This window comes from Ictidomys tridecemlineatus, chromosome 2, assembly GCF_052094955.1.
Source record: "Ictidomys tridecemlineatus isolate mIctTri1 chromosome 2, mIctTri1.hap1, whole genome shotgun sequence".
NCBI classification, from domain to species: domain Eukaryota; kingdom Metazoa; phylum Chordata; class Mammalia; order Rodentia; family Sciuridae; genus Ictidomys; species Ictidomys tridecemlineatus.
In genome coordinates, this window is record NC_135478.1 from 129,697,536 (window position 1) to 129,719,626 (window position 22,091).

Genomic DNA, 22,091 nt, shown 5'->3' on the forward strand with positions numbered 1-22,091 from the left:
GAGAAGCATTTGCTACATAAACTGGTTTTTCCCTTCTCTGATATCTCCTGACTTAAGCTAGAAACTTTTGGTTTATCTTTTATCTTAATTTACAAAAATGAAAAAGGCTTTAACTACTCCTTTGCTAAAATTTTCATCTTTCAAAACCCTATTGTTTTGTTTCTCTTCCCCACTTTGTTTTTGATCATATGTTTTTAAAAATGTGTTTATAAGGGCTAGGGATGTGGCTCAAGCGGTAGCGCGCTCGCCTGGCATGCGTGCGGCCCGGGTTCGATCCTCAGCACCACATACAAACAACGATGTTGTGTCCGCCGAGAAATGGAAAATAAATATTAATTCTCTCTCTCTCTCTCTCTCTCTCTCTCTCTCTCTCTCTCTCTCTCTCTCTCTCTCTCACTCTCTAAAAAAAAAAAATGTGTTTATAAGCATTACTGTAGGGCCCTGAAAAGTATGTAAACAGTCCAGATATTTAATGATACATTCTTACAAATTAAAAAGAATGCATGTGATTATACTTTTGGTTTCACTGACAAAAGTCATCTTCCTTCTGGACATATTTAACAACTAGAAAATGAACGCCAAGTAACTTTTTTATAGAATGAAGATAAGTAAAATGGGTAGTTGTCATAGTATTTGGATTAAAAGAATCTTAGAATTTATCCACTAAACTTCATGTTCAGGCCCTCCACTGTAGTTTTCTTTTAGTAGTTATACAGTGATTTCTTTTATAAATTACAGAATTTACAACTTTTTTGCTACATCATATTTTGTTTTCAGCTAGCCCAAATTCTGAGGTATGAATCTTTTTCATAGGGGTTGGACTTTTCTTCTATTTTGTCTGTTATATAAATGTATCATTTTTATCTTACTATAATTAAATCTAACAAATATAATCATAAAATAGAGGTTGGAGCTACAGTTATTATTGCTATTGATTATCTGATAGCATCAGAACAAAATATATAAAAAAGGACTAGTAAACAAAGTAAAATTTATTTTAAAAACAGTGCTACAGCAAACACACACTAAAAATGGGGAGGGGGAGACAAAATACCTGGAACTTCTATGTATCAACTTTTGTCTTTGTCCCTACAAATACACCACTTCTTTTTGAAAAGGCCACTTTATAAAAAGAACAAAATGTTTATTTTTTCTTTAAAGTGCTAACTCATCTCTGGCTTGAGAATCACCTATTGCTTTAAAAGGTCCTTTAGTACAACCCTGGCGCTATTGTCTGGCGACACTGGCAATGGTGTAAAGGTGGGCATGAAGTCTGCGATGGGATTCAAAAGGAGATTCCCAGGTCCACCAGGTCCAAGTCCATCTAGGCTAATCAGTGGCACAGCCGCAGAACGCGGTGCCAAGAATGGATTCACAGCCTCTCTTTTACCAGCTCTGAATTCTGCTGCATCTTTCAAACTTCTTGGTACATTCTCACCTTCCTTTCTCCTTCCTCTGGAGTCTAGATGGTTCATGGCACCAGCAGAAAATTTTGGTGGTGGAACATATGAAGGAGATTCTGTTTCCAGAAATTTAACAAAAAGTTCTGATAAAGAACTATTAAGCAGACATTGCTCATTTAGTCTCAAAGATGTGCTGGGAACATTTTTTGATCCTCCTCCAAGCCAACCCGTCATCCACTTAGTAACACCACCATCATCTCCATTCAACAACTGCTCCATTTCCTCCTTTTGAATGTCCAGGATGCTTCCCATTAACTGTAACACTTCATGACGCTTACTTTACAGTGTATGGAAATGCCCAATAAACAGGTTTCTCATTAGGGCTTTGTCTACTTTTCCTTCTTTGCCATTTCCCGAGTTCATCAATTTCTTTTGTGCATCATTCAACATTTCTTATTTTTTAAGTCCTTCAATCTGTTTGTCCTTTAGATGTAACTGTTGTGTAAGTCTAGTTGCTGAATCCAACACACCATTGGCTTTATCCAAACGTTCCTATAATAATAATACCTCTCTTTCTAGATTTTCTGCCTTTTCCTTCCATTCGGTTATATGTTGTCTTTCCTTTTCTAATTCAGCCAAATACATAGCTTTTTCTTCTTGTTGGAAACGCTGTAGAAACTTTGGCAGGTTAGTGAGTGACAGTGCATACTGCTTTCCTTGTTCCTGGTAGAGCAAAAGCTGCAGTGCATTCTCATCCCTCTCTTGGGAGAGTAAACACACCTGTTTCTGCAGGGACTCTACCTGCACACTGGCTTGATGACGTGCATTAGAAGAGGAGAGCAGCTTTTCCCCCAGTAGTATGACTTTCTCTCTCAGGTTCATATCTCTCTTCTCTGCAGCCCAAATTTCCCAAGTATAAGAATCTTCTGACTCTAAAAGATGGCTCCTCAGTCTTTGTACCTCCTGATTTAAATGTAATTATTTGTCACATGAGTGTTGAACCTCTTGCTGGAGGATCCTCTTTTCCATCTGTTTCTTCTTTAGGGACAAGGTGAATTGGTCTGTCTCCTGCTGACCTAGAATGGTCTTCTCCTGCATGGATTTAACTGCATTTAAAAGCTGATTTAATTCCCCAGCCTTGCTCTGTTTTGTTGTTGTTGTTGTTGTTTGGTAACAGTTGCTCAAAGGCAAGAGCTTTCTCCTTCATCAACTGGTACTCCAACTCTTGTTCTCACAGCATCACAAAGAACTTTATGTCTGTCTCTTGCAATGCTTGATATTCCATTTCCTTTTCGTGGGATGGTTCTATCATTTTTTTCATTTTTCCCTTTGAGTTGAGAAATGACCATTTCTAAAATTAATATTCTCTCCTTGAGGTTTGTTATTGCTTGCCTCAACAACTCATTTTCATTCACTTTGTTAGTGAACTTTGCATTTGAAGAAAGTAACTGATCACTTTTGGCTTGGATTAAGAGGTCTTTTTCTTTCAGTAAATTTTGTAACAGATCTTGTTTTTCCTTGAGCTCTTTAATTTCAGAATCAGTTTGTTCATGTTCTGTCTTTTCTCTCTTGGAGGTGGCAGCAGTTACATCAGACAACCTGTGGATATTCTCCTGGCGCTCCTTAATGGTGGCCTCTTTTTCTTGCAGTGATTTTCTCAGCTCTTCGACCTCTGCTGACTGGGAGTAAGTGATGAGGTAGACGAGAGCTGGGGTGTAATCATATCAAGTTTTCCTAAAAAGAGATCTTTGCTGCTGCAAAGTTGCCCTAGGCACTGCTGCACCTGGCCTAATTTGTGCCCAAAATGTTTGAGTTTGGTTTCTTTCAGCTCATAACAGTGGATGAGGCCAGTGTAGTCTGCTTCTAATTTAGAACTGTTACCACTGTCAACCAAAACTTGGGCTTCAAATTGAAGAAAGTCTTCCTCATGTTGGGCTGACTCATGATGCAGATTTTGGGCTGACTCATGATGCAGATTTTGGACGGTTGTCATTACGTGTTGTTTCCATTCCTCCATTTTTTTTTCACTTGCTGTTTTAATTCATCGTGTTCTTGTAGGAGCTCCTTGAACTGATGACTATTAACACCACCAACCTCATGACAAGTGCCAGAGGTTCGTAAAACTTCCAATACAGTCTGATATGTTTTACTTAGTGCATCTATTTCAATGTCTTTATCTCTAATGATATGAGATAAATTCTCCAGAGTTTCTCTAAACATATCTTGATCACTATTTTCAAATTTGGTGGACAATTTTTTATTTTCTTCTTGAAGGTGGATGAGGGCTGCTGCTTTGGCAACGAGTATATCCTTCATTTTCTGATGTTCTGCTTGCAGTTGGGTATTTTCTTTTGTTTTCTCATTCAAAACAGCTAATATTTGTCCTCTTTCCATAGTGAAGGTCTGCAGATGCTGCTGAAGGGAAACAACATCCTGGGTGTAGGAACCTGAATCAATTTTAGCCTGAAGAGCTTGTATCTCCATGTCTTCCTGCTGGATAACTTGAGTGAGTTTACCAACTTCATCTTTGGACAGCTGATCAATCTATTTGGTTTAAGACATATTCTTTTCATTTAGAAGTTGAATCTCAAGTTCTTGTTCTTGGATTCCTTTCACTAATTTTTCAGTTTCATAGTTATACAGGTTGTGTTTTCACTTCCATTTTCTATAGAAAGGCTTTCAACTTTTGTTTCTTGAAAACTATCAGAATTGTCTGCTTGAGTGTTGTGTCTTCCTGCAACTGGGCTTTTATTTGTTCAATGGTTTTCTGCAAATTCTTAATTTCCTCATCTTTCTGCTCTATCACAGAAGGCTGCAATTGACTACATTCCAGTTTCAAGTTTTCACACTGTTCAAATATTTGTTGCTTTTCCACACTGAGCTGCTCTTTTTCTCTCTTCAAGGCATTCCTGTCATTTTCTGCCAAAGATAATTTTTTATTTATATCTTTTATTTGATCCTCAGGTTCCCCCATCTTTGTTGCAGACTCTACTTTTTCATTTTGTAGAACCTGAATTGTTTTTCCATCTCACAGATTTTAGACTCATCAGTTACTGTAACTCCTGAGTCATCTTGTTGTAACAGATTTTCAAGTTTTTCAATTCTTTCTTGATAGTCATTTAATTTATTTCCTCTCCATACTGGCATCTTATCTCTGCCAGTTTCTGTTGATGTACATTCTGCAAAATTGACATTTCCTCTTGATTATTATCAAGGTCTTGACTTTGGTTTTGTTCAAGTATCTTAATAGTATTTTGTAGTTTGCAGATTTCACTTTGGTCAGAATTATGTGTTCCCTTTGCCTGAGCTATATCCCTCCAATGGCCAACTTGGGATTCAAGTTTGAAACTTCAATTGACAGTCTGTTGATTTCTTGTGCTGAAATGATGTCACTGAAGTCCATGTCATCATCGGGAAAAGCTGAACCATGACTGATGTCATGACTGAATGAAGTCGGGGCAGTGGTTGACAGTATACCACCAGCTCCTGAATGCAGTGGTTGGGCAGCTGACTTCAATTGAAACAACTCATCCTCTAGTACAAACTGTCTTGCTTTCAGTTGCCTGATTTCGACTTCTTTCTGTGCCAGTTCATTTCAGTAATTTGCAGATTGATGTTGGATCCGTAGCTCGGATGCTGCATACCTTTCCTCCAGGTCAGCACAATAGTTTTTAAGTCTTTCATTGTCATATCTGATCATCCATTTGGTATCTTCAATGTTCTTTCTCCAATAACTAGGTAAACCTGCTTCTACATCCTCGAAATCATCGAGAACCGCGTCCTCTGTGACGTTGGACGTATGGCCAGTGAGGAAAGCCAAGCTGTCCCCCACCTGACCCAAGGAGTGGCCCAAGCTGGAGCCTAGGCCTCTAAACCAGGATGACATCTCCCCAATTTCAGTGAGCCACCAGACCTGCTGTGAATACCATCTCTGTCTCTATCCACCTCTGCTCTGAACCTCCTCAAGTGCTGAGGTGTCAATTATGACCCAAGCACTCAGAATTCCGCTCAGGGCGGGGCTGGTGCCCACCGTTGCATTCTGCCTGGAAACACAGAGGCCTGGCCTGGGTTTACACCAGGGACTCGTTGCCAGTGGTCCAGTCACCCCCACGGATCCTTGACTCCTTCCCTTATCTTTCTGCCCTCGGGATTGGGTGACTTCTCCCCCAGGGTTGGCGACTTGCCCCAGCTGGTGGGCTGCTCCTGCCACCTGGGTGCCGGCCCCTACCTCATTCTTAAAGATAATAAACTTGAAACTTTCCCAACAAAATCAGGAACAATTAAGGTATCTTCTCCTACTGCTCTTTTTGAACATCTTACTGACTTCCTAGCTAATGTCATAAGTCAAGAAAATGAAATTAAAGACAGGAATGGGAAGAAAGATAACCTTGCTGGTATGCTGTCTTCTGCTTAGGGACCATCTTGTAATTTTTACCTTATTCTATGTTGGTAATTAATATCTTTACAGCAAAAGGAAGGTTACATCCAACTTCTTCAGGTGTCAAATCATGACCTACAATGTTGAGCTCACATATCACATTAGGAAGGTGTCAAAACTGATTTTTAATATATATATATATATATATATATATATATATATATATCTTTGGTTGTAGATGGACATAACACCTTTATTTTATTTTTATGTCGGTGATGAGGATATAGCTCAGGGCCTCATGCATGCCAGGCAAGCGCTCTGCCACTGAGCCCCAGCCCCAACCCCCTGATATTTTTTTTTTTTTATGGTTGGGAGTATATCTCAGTGGTAAAGCACTTGCCTACCAGGTATACAGTCCCTGGGTTCAATCCCCAACACCAAACAAAATGATTGTTTTTTGTTGTTTTAGAAAGAATGATTCCATATAGTATCCACCATTACATATAGATTATAAATAAATTATGAAATGTATTGGATACTATTAATGTAAACCACACTGAAGGCAAAAATGTGAATGCGGGTCTCTAAATCAAGTCATCACCAATTACCAGGGAAAGGACTCATTACTACTGGGCTGGGGAGGATGTTTTTATATTCAATTTGACAGAAATTTATTGAGAACTTTTGCATCTATATTCAAAAGAGACATTGGTCTGAAGTTTTCTTTCTTTGATGTGTCTTTGTCTGCTTTTGGATTCAAGGTGATATTGGCCTCATAGAATGTGTTTGGAAGTGATCCCACTTTTTCTATTTCGTGAAATATTTTTAGAACTATTGGTGTTAGTTCTTCCTTAAAGGTCTTGTAGAATTCAACTGTGTATCCCTCCGATCCTGCACTTTTCTCCGTTAGTAGGCTACTGATGGTGTCCTCTATATATTTTTTTTTTTTGCATGAAACTGATCTGCTTAAATTTTATATGGTGAGGTTAAGTAGAGGAGCATCTAACTGAGCAGAGTGCAAGAGGCAATTTAACATTTCTCATATGAAGTGCTATGGGAATGTTCTTTACAATGTACAGAGAATGCAATATAAATAAGAAGAGAGGTGATACTGTGTGAAGCAGTGTCACCTGTTAATTTTTTTGGAAAACAAGTTTTAACATTAACACATAATCAAAACTTTCAGTCTCCAAACACATTAGAAATATGCAGTAATAACAGCAAAATTGACAATCAAATTCACTCTAGTTGGAACCAGACCTCTTTACATATATGGACTAGTCTTATTTTCACCTTGTTATACAAATGTTTCTTTTTCTGGGTCCAAGAAGGTGGGCCAGAGGGAGGCAGCATTCTGCATTTTTCCATGACATAGGATGCAAGTAGTGAGAATACTGCTTTTCTGCGATTGATATTCCAGACCCCTGCACCCCTGTCCAGGGATCCAGGCCTCAGCATCAGAGTAGGTCTCCCAACTACTCGCCCACACAGGACTACCCGGTACCCCAGTGAGGCCATGGGTGTCAGCAGCATCCTCAAAGAACTTTCAGCCAGCTACCTGAGCAGAAAGCATACAGCCCTCCTACAGAGGACACTTGGCAGCTTCCCATGAGTACAAACTCTGGCCACCACCCCCATGTGGACCCCATTTTCCAATGTGGGGCTCCCCTGGTCTCCACCATCTTGGTACTCTGCAGCAGTGGACAGTTCCCTACTCACAGTAGACTGCTTGCACCTGGGAACCTCACACAGACTCTGAACTCAGCCCACACTGCAAGCCACAGAGCTCTTCTCTGAACCCAATGTCCAACACCAACGTCTGGCTCCCTCCACCCTACCCAACAACCCACTGCTGAAAGCAGAAGCCTCCATCTTTGGTCACCTTCATCACCATCTGCCAGGTACCCAGTTTCTAACTACCCACTCACCCAGGCAGCCACTAACCTGACACAGTGACACCCTGGTCACCTTCAACATCGTGAGGGCAAAGATATCAGCCAACCACAGACAACTCCATGTATTGGATGAGAAGAGAAGCAAGAATGATACTGATCTCCAACCAAAACAAACTCTGGGTCTTCATTCAAGTTTCCCCCCGCCATCCTCTCTCCCACCCTCACATCCCCAACATATGGGAAACCAAGTACTTTGCATGAATTAGGATTTTTAGGACTGGGATGTCTGAATAGTGTGTTACAGTTGTATTGTACATTATTTTTCTTCTTTCTTACTTCTTAATTTTTTTTCTTTTTTCTTCGCCAACTTCTGCTATTTTAACATTTTTAAATTTTTCTTGATATATATGTGTGTTTCTTTATGTATGCTTCTGCTGTCTCACTTGTCTACCCAAAGGTTCTTCCCCTCCTTTCTCCTGCTACTAATCTTCCTCTTTAGATTTCTCTTTCACACTTCCTAATATAACAACTCTATATCCTCACCTCCTACCTCCTCAGTATATCATCCTACTCCTCACCCCGGTTCTTTGTCTGCCATCAGAACACTTTGAAAAATCTACTGAGTATGTTGTAGATAATAATTGAACTCACAATATTTGTACATTGTGACCAAATGTAAATGTCTTATTAGCAAGCATTTGTTTTTAGGGTATATATTATTTATATTGAGATCTGATAACATTGTCCTTCACCTCAAAGAGAAGGATTGGATCCCTATAGGGGTATTGTAAGCCTGTTGGGTAAAAACAGTAATGCCTTGGATCCACAATGCTAGAAGGGAAGACACACAAGCTATATGAAAAGACAAGGGAAAAAATGCCCCAAACAAATCAAATACTAAATTATTAGAATCCATGGCCAGCACAGCAGAAGATATGACAGAAAGAGTTCAGGATGTACATAATTAAAATCTTCTGTGAATTAAAGGGATGATACAAGAGAGCAAATACAGGAAGCAAAAGATCATTTTGACAAAGAGCTACATAAACAAATACAGGAAGCAAATGATTACTTCAATATGGAGATAGAGGTTCTTAAAAAAAAAAAAGCCCAGAAATTCTTAGTAAGAAAGAAACAATAAACCAAACTAAAAGTTCAATTGAAAGAATCACCAACAGTTTAGACCACTTAGAAGACAGGACCTCAGACAATGAAGACAAAATATATAACCCTAAAAAGAACATAGTTCACGCAGTGAAAATGGTAAGAAATTATGAGCAGAACATTCAAGAAATATGGCATAGCATAAAAAGACCAAATTTAAGGGTTATTGGGGTAGAGGAATGAATAGAGTTCCAAACCAAAGGAATGAGCAATCTATTCAATGAAATTTTATCAGAAAATTTTTCCAAACATGAAGAATTATTTGGAAAACCAAAATGAAGAGGCTTACAGTACACAAAATCACAACAGATCCACACCAAGACACATTATAATAAAAATGCTTAACATACAGAATAATGAGGGAATATTAAAACCCATGAGAGAAAAAAATCAGATTGCATATAAAATGAAACCAATTAGAATATGTGCAGATTTTTCAACCCATAATCTGAAAACTAGAAGATACTGAAACAACATATACCTACCTCTGAAATAAAATGGTTGCCAACCAAGAATTTTATATCCAGCAAAATTAAGCTTTAAATTTGATAATGAAATTAAACCCTTCCATGATAAACAGAAGTTAAAAGATTTTACAAATTGAAAGACTGCATTAAAGAACATCTTTGGTAAAATATTCCATGAAAAGGAATTAAAAAAACAACAATGAAAATCAGCAAAGGTTGGTATTCACTAAAGGAAAAACTAGTCAAAGGAGAAACCAAGTCTAGTTAAATACCAAAAATAAACAAAAATGACTGGAAATACAAACCATATCTCAATTATAACTCTGAATGTTAATAGCCTAAATTCACCAAACAAAAGACTTAGACTAGCAGATTGAATTTTTTAAAATACAGAGACCCATAATATGCTGCCTCCAAGAGACTCATCTCATAGGAAAAGACATCTACAGATTGAAGGTGAAAGGTTGGGAAAAAACATACCACTCACATGGGTGCAGAAGCAAGCAGGGGTTTCCATCCTCATATAAATGAAGTAGACTTCAAGCCAAAGTTAATCAAAAGGGATAAATTAATAAAATAAATTATTAATTAAGTTCCTTAATTAATAAGAGAACTGCTTAAGGAAACAATTCATTAATAAGAAATAAACAATAATTAATTTATATGCCCCAAATAATGGAGCATCTACGTTCATCAAACTTACTCTTCTCAGGTTCAAGCGTCAAATAGACCCAACACAATAATTCTGGGTGACTTTGACATATCTCTTTCACTACTAAATAGATTGTCCAAATAAAAGCTGAACAAAGAAACTATAGAACTCAATAATATAATCAATAACTTAGACTTAACTGACATATATAGAATTTTTCATCCTTCAATGAATGAGTACACTTTCTTCTCAGTATCACATTGATCCTTCTCTAAAATAGACCATATAATATGCCACAAAGCAACTCTTAGCAAATATAAAAAAGTAGAGGTTCTACCCTGAATTCTATCACATCATAATGGAGTGAAATTAGAAATCAATGATAAAATAAAGGCTACTCAATACCTGGGGACTTAATAATATGCTACTGAATGAACAATGATATGCAAAAGAGATCAAGGAGGAGATTAAAAGATTCTTAGAAGTAAATGAGAACACAGATACAATGTATTGAAATCTCTAGGACACTATGAAGGCAGTTCTAAGGGAAAAGTTAATTGCATGGAGTTCATAACTCTAAAGAAGAAAAAGTCAACAAATAAATGGCTTAACGTTACATCTCAAAGCCCTAGAAAAAGAAGAACAAATCAACACCAAAATCAGTAGAAGGCAGGAAATAATTAAAATCAGATCTGAAATCAATTAAATTGAAACAAAAGAAACAATTGAAAAAATTGACAAAACAAAACAATGGTTCTTTGAAAAAATAAAAGAATTGACAGACCCTTAGCCAAGAGAAGTAGAGAGAAAACTCAAAATACTAACATACGTGATGATAAGGAAAATATCACAAAATACACTACAGAAATATGGAAGATAATTAGAAATTATTTGGAATATTTGTACTCAAACAAAATAGAAAATAACAAAGGCATTGACAAACTTCTAGAGTCATATGATTTGCCCAAATTGAATCAGAATGATATACACAATTTAAACAGATCAATTCAAATGATGAAATAGAAGATGCCATTAGAAGCCTGCCAACCAAGAAAAGCCCAGGACCAGGTGGATACACAGCCAAGTTCTGCAAGACCTTTAAAAAAGAACTAATACCAATACTCTTCAATTTATTTCAGTAACTAGTAAAAGATGGAGCACTTCCAAACTCATTCTATGAGGCCAACATCACCGATTCCAAAATCAGGCAAAGACACATCAGAGAAAGAAAATTTCAGATCCATATCTCTAATGAACATAGATGCAAAAATTCTCAATAAAATTCTGGCAAATCGAATACAAAAACATATCAAGAAGATTGTGTGGGGCTGGGGATGTGGCTCAAGCGGTAGCGCGCTCACCTGGCATACGTGCAGCCCGGGTTCGATCCTCAGCACCACATACCAACAAAGATGTTGTGTCCACCGAGAACTAAAAAATAAATATTAAAAATTCTCTCTCTCACTCTCTTTCCTCTCTCACTCTCTCTTTAAAAAAAAAAAAAAGAAGAAGAAGAAGAAGATTGTGCACCATGATCAAGTGGGATTCATCCCAGGCATGCAAGTTTGGTTCAACATACAGAAATCAACAAATGTAATTCATCACATCAATAGACTAAAAGATAAGAACCATATAATCATCTCAATAGATGCAGGTAAAGCATTTGACAAAATACAGCACCCCTTCATGTTCAAAATACTAGAAAAAGTAGGGATAACAGGAACATATCTAAACATCATAAAGGCTTCCTAAGTACCAGGCCAGCATTATTCTAAATGGAGAAAAATTGAAAGCATTCCCTCTAAAAACTGGAGCAACACAGTGATGCCCTCTTTCACCATTTTTATTTAACATAGTTCTTAAAACACTGGCCAGAAGAAAGAAATTAAAGGGATACACATAGAAAAAGTAGAACTCAAATTAGCACTATTTGCTGATAATATGATTCTATCTCTAGAAGGACCCTGAAAAAATTCCACCAGAAAACTTCTAGAATTAAAAAATGAATTCAGCAAAGTAGCAAAATAAAAAAATCAATACCCACAAGTCAAAGGCATTTCTGTATATCAGTGACAGATCCTCTAAAAGGGAAACAAGGAAAACTACCCCATTTATAAGAACCTAAAAAATAAATAAAATACTTGGGAATCAACCTAACAAAAGAGGTGAAATATCTCTACAATGAAAACTACAGAACACTAAAGAAAGAAATTAAAGAAGACCTTAGAAAATGGATAGATCTCCCTAGTTCTTGGATAGAGAGAATTAATATTGCCAAAATGACCATAATACCAAAAACACTATACAGATTTAATGCAATTTCAATCAAAATCCCAATGATATTCCTCATAGAAATAGAAAAAGCAATCATGAAATTTATCTGGAAAAATAAGAGATCCAGAATAGCCAAAGCAATCCTTAGCAAGAAGAGTGAAGCAGGTAGCATCACTATACCAGACCTTAAACTATACTACAGAGAATAGTAAAAAAAAACAGTACGGTATTGGCACCAAAACAGACTGGTAGACCAATGGTACAGAATAGAGGACACAGAAACTAATGCACATAATTATAGTTATATTAGACAAAGGCGCCAAAAACATACATTGGAGAAAAGATAGCCTCTTCAACGGTGCTGCTAGGAAAACTGGAAATCCATATGCAACAAAATGAAATTAAAGCTCACCATGCAAAAAACTCAACTCAAAGTGGATCATGGACCCAGGAATTAAACCAGAAACCTTGTTCCTAATGGAAGAAAAAGTAGGCCTAAATCTCCATTGTGTGGATTAGACCCCAACTTCCTCAATAAGACTCTTATAACACAAGAATTAAAACCATGAATCAATAAGTGGGATAGATTCAAATTAAAAAGCTTCTTCTCAGCAAAAGAAAATCAGTGAGGTGAACAGAGAGCCTACAGAATGGGAGCAAATCTATACCACAAGCACAAGCACATCAGATAGAGCATTAATCTCTAGGTTATATAAAGCACTCAAAAACCTTAACACCAAAAAAAAAAAAACACAAATAACACAATCAATAAATGAGTCAAGGAACTGAACAGACACTTCTCAAAAGAGGATATAAAATCAATCAACAAATATATGGAAAAATGTTCAACAGCTCTAGCAATTAGAGAAATGCAAATCAAAACAACTCTAAGATTTCATCTCACTCCAGTTAGAATGGCAGCTATCAAGAATACAAACAACAGAAAGTATTGGCAAGGATGTGGGGAAAAGGCACACTCATACACTGCTGGTGGGACTGCAAATTGGTGCAGCCAATCTGGAAAGCAGTATGGAGATTCCTTAGAAAATGTGGGATGGAACCACATTTGACCCAGCTATCCCATTTCTTGGTCTATATCCAAAGGACTTAAAATAAGCATACTATAGTAACACAGCCACATTAATGTTTATAGCAGCTCAATCACAATAACTAAACTGTGAAACCAACCTAGATATCCTTGAATAAATGAATGATAAAAATAGCAATGGTATATATACACAACCGAATATTACTCAGCATTGAGAGAATAAAATTATGGCAATTGCAGGTAAATGGATGGAGTTGGAGAATATCATACTAAGCAAAGTAAGCCAATCCTGAAAAACCAAATGCTGAATGTTTTCTCTGATATAAGGAGGCTGATTCATAGTGGCATTGGGAGGGAAAGCATGGGAAGATTACACGAACTCTAGATAGGGAAAAGGGTAGGGAGGGAAAGGGAGGAGGCAAAGAGTGTGAAAAAGATAGTGGAATGAGATGGACACCATTACCCTAAGTACATTTATGAAGACATGAATGGTGTCATATTATAATATGAATTATAAATACAGCACATTGTCATATATAAAAAATTAGAATAAAAAATAAAATTTTAAAAAAAAGAATGGCTGGGATGTCACTCAGTGGTTAAGCACCCCTAGGTTCAATACCTGTACCAAAAAAAAAAAAAAAAGTAAAAACACTCTAACATTTGTAGCTGGAGTGAGAAGAAAAGAGAAATCAGGGCTGGGGCTGTATCTCAGTGGTAAAGCGCTTGCATTACATACATGAGATACTGGGTTCAATCCTCAGCACCACATAAAAATAAATAAAGATACTGTGTTTTCATCTACAACTAAATAAATATTAAAAAGAAAAGAGGGGCTGGGGATGTGGCTCAAGCGGTAGCGCGCTCACCTGGCATGTGTGCGGCCCGGGTTCGATCCTCAGCACCACATACCAACAAGGATGTTGTGTCCGCCAAAACTAAAAAATAAAATATTAAAAATTCTCTCTCTCTCTCTCACTCTCTCTCCTCTCTCACTCTCTCTTTAAAAAAAAAAAGAAAAGAAAAGAAAGGAGAGATTATTGTGATAGTCAATGTTCACAAAATATTCAAAGAATGTTAGGTGTTAGAGAAGGTGAGGTGGATGGGAAGGCTGACGTAGTCCCTCCCCGCAATTCGGATCTTATCATATATTATTATGCTCCCTTTTAAATAAGCCATTCAGCACAATGATTTTGTTTCAAATGGCACAGCTATCATTTAAATAGTGCTCTAATGCCTATTGTAAGCCAACATGTTTTAGGTATAATTCACTTGATCACCAAACTCACCTGAAGTAGCTACAAAGGGCCAAGCAGCTAGCAGGTACTAGAGGTGGAGAGGGCTAATTCCCTGCTTCTTCCCAGAGCTTTCTGAAGAAGGCTGATCACCATGCTGTATGCTAGCCCAGGGAGAGATGGAGAAGCCTGGAATATGGATGAGATTAGTAAGACTTCATGTTCTTGGTTCATCTTCCAGAGACCCCTGGCCTCTAAAGCCAAGCTCCACAGTGACAGCTCTTAGCTGTTGGGTCTCAGATCCTCCCTTCCTATGAGGTGGGTGATCATGCAGGTGAGACCAGAAAGGAGAGTCTCCAGGATCCTGGGGACCTGTGGAGGTTTGTGCAGGAGCTGAAGTGATCCCTCTGTGGCTCAAATCCAGAATCAAGAGTATGTGGTAAGCATTGTCCATGGGCCTGAAATACATGAAGTTGAAAACAAAAATTTTAAATTATGTAAAAAGAGAAAAATTATTAACCAGACTCTGCCTGTTTATTCTTTTTAGTCTCACCTAGCTTGGATCTGGCTCATTTTTTAGATGAAACAGCAAACCACAATCAACTTCAAAGGACTTGGAATTCCCACAGAGGTCTCTGTAAATCCTTTTGGATTCCCTGAGAACCATAAATGGAAAAGGTGATCACGTGTTTTATTTTAAATCCCAGTTTCATCATCTTCAAGCTTGGTAAAAGGCAAAGAACAAGGAAAAAAAAAGTGCAGTTGCCTACTTTTTAAAAAAAGGGAGAGAAGAAGCAATATTTGTGGGAAGCTAAATACATAGAAAGAAATGAAACCTCGCGAGTACCCTTGGGAGAACATCTTATTACCCCATTTTATAGATGAGAAAATTGAGCCTCGGGGATTCTAAATGAGCTTCTTGAGAATGGAAAGGCATGATTGAGCTGGTATTTCTATATAAACAACCTGAAATCAAATCTCACGGTTTTGGCCTCAACTCCCATCCCATCTTTCTCTTTCTTTTTATATGCATTGCTGGGGACCAAACCCAGAATCTCACATGTGCCAGGCAAGCACTTTCCCACTGAGCTGAGCTACACCCCCAGTCCCATCCTTCTTAAGTTTAAGTTTGCTTCTCAAACCTTTTCCCCAGAGAACCTCTAGTTAGTGAGGCTCTGGGAATGGAACTGGATATGTAATTCAGATTTGTCCAACACATGCACAAAATATTTCAGATGAATCATAGTTTACTTTATAAAATTCTTGTGAATTGGGCATCTAGGCCATAATTCACATGGGTTTATTTTGAGGTTTTGGGTTGAAATGACTGTATAATAACTGGAGTTCTCCTGGGAAAAGCAGCAAACATTTAGAGGTGCCATACTGGAGCTTGCTGTCTTTGGGGATTTTTTTTTTTTAGGCAGGGGACAGCACTAGTTAAAATAACAGGGTCATCTTAAGACCCAGTGTTCCCCTGAGTTACAATGAGATTGCCCAGTCATAGCCCTCCTGGGTAAGAATCCTAGCTGCAGGGAGAGAAGCCCAGTGGCACTGCGTTGTGTGGTCCAGTCTAGCCACTTATATGAATATAGATGGTTGGCTTTCTGAACCTCAATTTCTGGTCTATTAAATGAGTTAATTACTAGTCCCTGCCCTGCTCATCTGATGAGTTTTCTTGAGAGGTCAAAATGAGATTGGTGCACATAAAAGTGTTCATGAAGATGATTTTTTAATTTTTTAATTCTTTGGTATAACCCAGTGGAGTGTTACTCAAGGCAAGAGACAGACATCTGTCTTGCTGTGAGGTTGACTCCAGGCATTGCCCACAGAGCCTCAGGACAGCTTGGCCCCAGGGTTGTTCAGGGTTGGCCCTAGGGTCAGGTAGGGTGGCTGGTGCCACTTCCTCACACTGTTGCCCCTGATCAGAGTCCCCATGCAGAAATGAAGGATAGAAGTCAGCAGGACAAAAGAACAGCCTGTGAGAGACCCAATTAATCCCTGGTAGAAGGAAGAAGGTCAGGGATGGGCTGCCCAGGCTGAAGACAGTGCCTGCTGAATGCCTAGTCTACACTTAATTGGTCACTTTTCTAATTGTCACAAGACTCCTGAGAAGGGCACTTTCGCCATTGTTAAAGCTCAGGACACAGAGATGTAGAGTGGCCATTATTTGCTCATGGCCACAAGCTGCCACATGACTGATTTGTGTAGGACGGACTCGAATTCCTCTTCAGTTGTTCATAAAAATGTGTTTCCCCTGACAGAGCCCACGTCTAACTTCAGTGATGAAACATAAAGTGAGGAAAAGCTCTTCCTTCTACCCAGGGACACCCATCTACAGGAGGCTGTCTGCCCCTAGTGAATGGTACCTGGAAGATGAACTTGGTCCCCAACCCCATTTCCAAGGTCATTTTAGGCTTGGACAGGACTCTTTCTCCAAGTATCTGTGTGTAACCAGAGACTTTCTTGGTACCGAACCAGTTTGGCAAAACCAAGGAGGGGCCTGCAGAGTACCACACAGAGTAAGGCGGCAGTAGGTCTAAGATTGCAACAGGGGGCGGAGGTTGATGGTGACATTAGGAAGAAGCTGACATCCTCCTGCCATCTGTGATGGGAGGTGAGAAGCTCTAGTTTCAGAATAAGGGCAGTGCAGCAATCCCAATAATTTATAAGGATGCACAACGTTTGGGTCTCTGTAGTAAGAATTTAGAGTGGACCCTTCCTTCCCTCAATGGACTGACATAATTATAGATGAGGAGAAAGTATTCTTTGCTGGTAGAGAAACCACTCAGTTTGTGATTTAACACTCAATAAGCACTTGCAAGGCAGGGAGAGGTCACTGTGGGGACCGCAAAGACAAGACAGATATGGTCCCCTCCTTGAAGAAGTGGTCACCCAAGGGAAGGCAGGACCACATAGAATAGGCTGATTCCTCTGCATCCCTCAAGGTGACCCACGAGTTCCATTTCTTATTGTCACTATGAACTCATGAGTTTTAAAGTAAGTGATGTATCCTGGTCCAGAGTGGCCTTTTTTCCTCTTTTGATGCTCAAATTGTTCCATTTTTGGCCATGGGAAGCCTCTCCTAGTTGGGCTCTGAATATTTTGGCAGGCACCTCGTTGTCTGAGAGAATGTCCTTCTTTTACTGAGGAGGTAAAATGTTCCGGGTTCAACTTAAGACAGGAATCAGAAGTTCTCTAAGGTGGGATATTCATGGGAAATGGCAATTGGAGATTGGAGAGCACAGACTGGCTGGGCCCAAGCACTTACCACTTGGAAACTGGTGTGGCTTGGCTATGGTTTTTCCCTCAAAGGTTCATGTTCTAGAAGCTTCATCCCCACTTTAACAGTATTGAAAAGTAGCAGAAATTTTAAGAGGTGGGGCCCCCTGGGACCTAATAAGGTCATGGAGACTACCCTTGGAAGAGATCTATGCCTGTCTCGAGGGAATAGGTTAGATCTCCTGGGACTGGATTAGTTACTTTGAGAGTAAGTTGTTATAAAGCAAGGCTGACTCTTCCCACTTGGTCTCTCTCACAGACCTGCTCCTCTGTATGTTCTGCCTATCTCTCCTGTGCACGCTCCTGCCATATGATGCCATCTGCCACATTATGATTCAGCATGGGGCCCTTACTAGATGTGGCTGCCCAAGCTTGGACTTTTCAGACTTAAAATCATGTGCCAAATAAACCTCTCTTCTTCATAAGTTACCCAGTCTCATGTATTTTGTTATAGCAACAGAAATGGACTAGGACAGAAAAAATCATATAAATCCATGTGGAGATGATTGACACCTGTGATTCTCCAAGTTTTAGGGCCAGGGAGTTACAATGGAAGAATTACTTGAAAATGTACATTACAGGGGCTGGGGATGTGGCTCAAGTGGTAGTGCGCTCGTCTGGCATGCGTGTGACCCGGGTTCGATCCTCAGCACCACATACAAACAAAGATGTTGTGTCCGTCGAAAACTAAAAAATAAATGTTAAAAATTCTCTCTCTCTCTCTATCTCTCAAAATAAAAAAGAAAAAAAAAGAAAATGTACATTACAGTGCTCTACTTTCAAAAACTCTAATTCAGAGGGTCCAGGGTCAATGCCCAGAATCTGTTTTGAACATGCTCCTCAATAACCCTCATGAGACTATCAAGAACAATTATCTCCAGCAGAAAGAACCCTCAGGAATTATTTAAGGCCATTGATGAGGTAGCAAGGAGATGGGTCTCTTATGAGGAGCAAAAACACCAAGAGATTGCCAATAGTCACTACCTATGATATTTTAGGCTGCACCCTTGAGTCAGAATTTCAAGAAATCCATCCCCGTTTCCTTAGATAATTTTCTGTTTCCATTTTCATGAAGTGATGAGGAAGGTGAATACTTTACTGGTTTTCAAAACCCAATCTTCTCATCATCTCAAATCTATTTCTGAATTAACTGACAATCTTCAGTTAAGATTGCTTCAGATATATGTCTTAAACCTCAGTACAACCTCCTCAAAAAAAAAAAAAAAAAAAAGAGGAATCTTGGCATAAAACTCATGTGTCTTTTGTCTTTTGCGGTTTGATTTGATGAACTCTCACTGAAACATGAAACCCACACATCGGTCTGGGTTAGGGAGGAACACAGGACTGAGTATCTTCCAAGTGTGTCAAAGACTTTCCCATAACTCTGGTCTCTATGGATCTGCCTGGGAAATTAGAATTTATAGTCATTTCTGTTGCCAATGTGTGTTGTTCTGCTTTTTGCTATTTCATAATCCAGAAAACATACCAGCTTCTCTCCCATCAGTGTGGTGTAACCCAGAGAATGAGGAGACAGTTGAAATCCTCGCATCATAAAACTTCAGTGGAATAAACTAAGTTTTCAAGACTAAATGGGCTATCCAAGGAACAGAAACTGAACAAGACTTTCCTCTTCCCCCTACTTTCTCTCCTTCCCTAAAACTTTCCCAGGGACCTCATAACCTGGTATGTCCCAAGTTCAGGGAAAGGGTAATGCTAAGTGCTGGGTAGCAACTTCTCTTTTGACAATAAGAAAAGGACAGTTCTTCAGGGTTTCCTGATCATAAAATACAGAAGACAAAAATGTTTTTAAAACATCAAAAAAGTGGGCTCTAAAATGATGGCTACCTCGGGAAATGAAGTTGGGTTTTGGATTCATGGTATGAGTTCCTTCAGAGGAAGGATGATGGGATTGTCATTGTTTTTCTGAGCTCCAAGTACTTTGCACAGAGCTACTGACACAGCACACAACACGAATAGTAAATGTGGAAGTAATTGATGATTGAAGCCAAGGCACTAAACTCCTGAGCCACATCCCCAGCCTTTTTAATATATATTTTATTTAGAGATAGGGTCTCAATGAGCTGCTTGTTAGGACCAACGATGCACCTATGATGGAAGGCAGGAGATGGGAAACAAACCTCGGGTCAGCAGGCTTTTTTTTTAATTCAGTATTTAGCAGTGAGTCAATTGGTGGAACCCTGGCGAGGCTCATTTTGGGAGCAGAAAATGGTGGCCGGAAGTTAGATCTGGGTTATATAGGCTTCCTTTAGGGTGGGACAGGAATATAAATAGGGAATTCCCTGGGGCTTATTGTATTGGCATTAATTGACCCATGAGGGTAGGAGGTCAGGTACCAGTCTGGTGGAGTTTCTTTTGTGTTCCTTGCTCTGGCTGAGGCCTGCGATTTTAAATGACAAAAGCTTAAGACAAATGTCCTTGGACTTATTTTTCCATAACTCTTCATTGCTTAGGCCCTGGCTAAATTGCTGAGGCCATCTTTGAACTCACAATCCTCCTGTCTCAGCCTCCCAAGCCATGGGGATGATAGGGATTACAGGCATGTGCCACCAGGCTTGGCAAAGACATGATCTTGATAGGGCACCAATGAGGCAGCATTGTCAGATGAAGACACCAAGCTGAGTTAGAGGACCCTGCCCAGGCCCCTTGGAAGCAGAAGGGCTCACTCTTCTGTCAAGGAACCATGACCTATTTGCAGTTGTTCACGGATTCTGTTCAGGGAGGAGAAGAAAGCATGACAATTGCTGTCCTACCCTCTCTTCCACTCCCTTATACTGGTGGTCTTTTCCTTCTGCATATTCCATGAGATTAGCTTATCAAGAGGAAGACTATTGTAGCATTTTTCCAAGACAAAACCACATTGGCTGACTCTCTAGTCCAGGGACAACACAGTGAATGGTGTCTGGTGGCTCCCTGAACCATGGGCCCATTCTATCCAGTGGACAGACCTGTGGCCAAGGAGCAGAAAGGCAACATTTGGCTTAGTGGGCACTGGAAGACCCTCTATACCCAGACTCAGATGGGCCCTGCTCTGTCCTCGAATGCATCCAGCCTCAGGTGCCCGACTTGTGGAAGCAGGACAACAGTAGTCTCAGGAGGAACAAAAAGTTCCCTGTGGCCTCTCCTGATACTATGGCGGCCTTCACCCTGTGTTCTTCTTCAGTCTCACTTGACTGGTAGACTTACAGGTGAACATAGGTTCCTTTTGGAGTCCTCTTAGGTTGCATGGGTGAGACCCTTCCTCATAGTCACTTCAAATTAGGTGATGTCAAGTTCCTGAGCAGGACAGTATGGAATAGAGGCTATTATTCAGGGCATAAGACACTTAAAAAAAGAAGGAAGAAAGAAAAAAAGAAATGACTGGAGATGTACCTCCATGGTAGAGCACTTGCAAGCCCTGTTTAATACCCAGGACCAGAAAGGGAGAGGAAAAAATCCTCCTTGAGAGGGTTTGCTCTGAGCTTCCAAGGCTTGGCCTGAGACTTTGAAATGCCTTGGGAAAATTTAGGAAATGCACTTGAACTCAGGACACCTTCATTAGCATGAGAAGAGGAGTCTAGAAAGGCTGTGCTTTGGGTCTTTTTTGTTTTTCACTGTAATTAAAGTATTTCTTCTCCACCTGAGCCTTATAATACAGGAAAACAAGCCAACAACCTCACATCCAGAAGACATTACCTAGAGACCATTTAGAGTTGGTCCTGTGCTCCTCACCAAGCTCTTGTTGTCCCTGTGGTAGATGCTCAACTTAGAGTCTGCAGGCCAACACCATCATTCATCGGGTTGTCCCTGGGCTAGAGAGTCAGTCATTTTGATGCTTATGAGAATTTAGCCAATCAGGTCCCACCTCAGATTTCCTGAATCAAGATTTCCATTTTAGCAAGATCCCCAGGGAAATGCTTCAGAAGACATAGAAAATTAGATAAGGACACCCTGGGCCTGAGTCATGGGTCATCCATTTTTTACCTATGCATGTTGAACGTTATGACCTCTTTTGAGTTTGAGTCTTATCATTTAAATAATGAGTTAAGTAATGAAAGTATTCATTCGAACCTTTATTTCCGCCCCCCCTCCCCGGGTACCAGGGATTGAACTCAGGAGTGCTTAACCCTGAGCCACATCCCCAGCCCTATTTATTTATTTGTTTGCTTATTTATTTATTTATTTATTTTATGAGACAGGGACCCACTAAGTTGCTAAAGCTGGTTTTGAACTTGTGGTCTTCTGCCTCAACCTCCTGAGTCGCTGGGATTACAGGCTTGTGCCACTGAGCCCGGCTTC

The 22,091-nt window shown here is 39.5% G+C and overlaps 1 long non-coding RNA gene and 1 pseudogene across 1 annotated transcript in view; one reads left to right on the forward strand and one right to left on the reverse strand.

Annotated features, from left to right (window-relative positions):
• LOC144375342 (uncharacterized) overlaps positions 1-22,091 on the forward strand; it is a 40,003-nt gene that overhangs the window by 7,944 nt on the left and 9,968 nt on the right. The gene's annotated exons all lie outside the window — the stretch shown is intronic.
• On the reverse strand, positions 1,180-5,289 carry LOC144375341 (thyroid receptor-interacting protein 11 pseudogene; annotated as a pseudogene).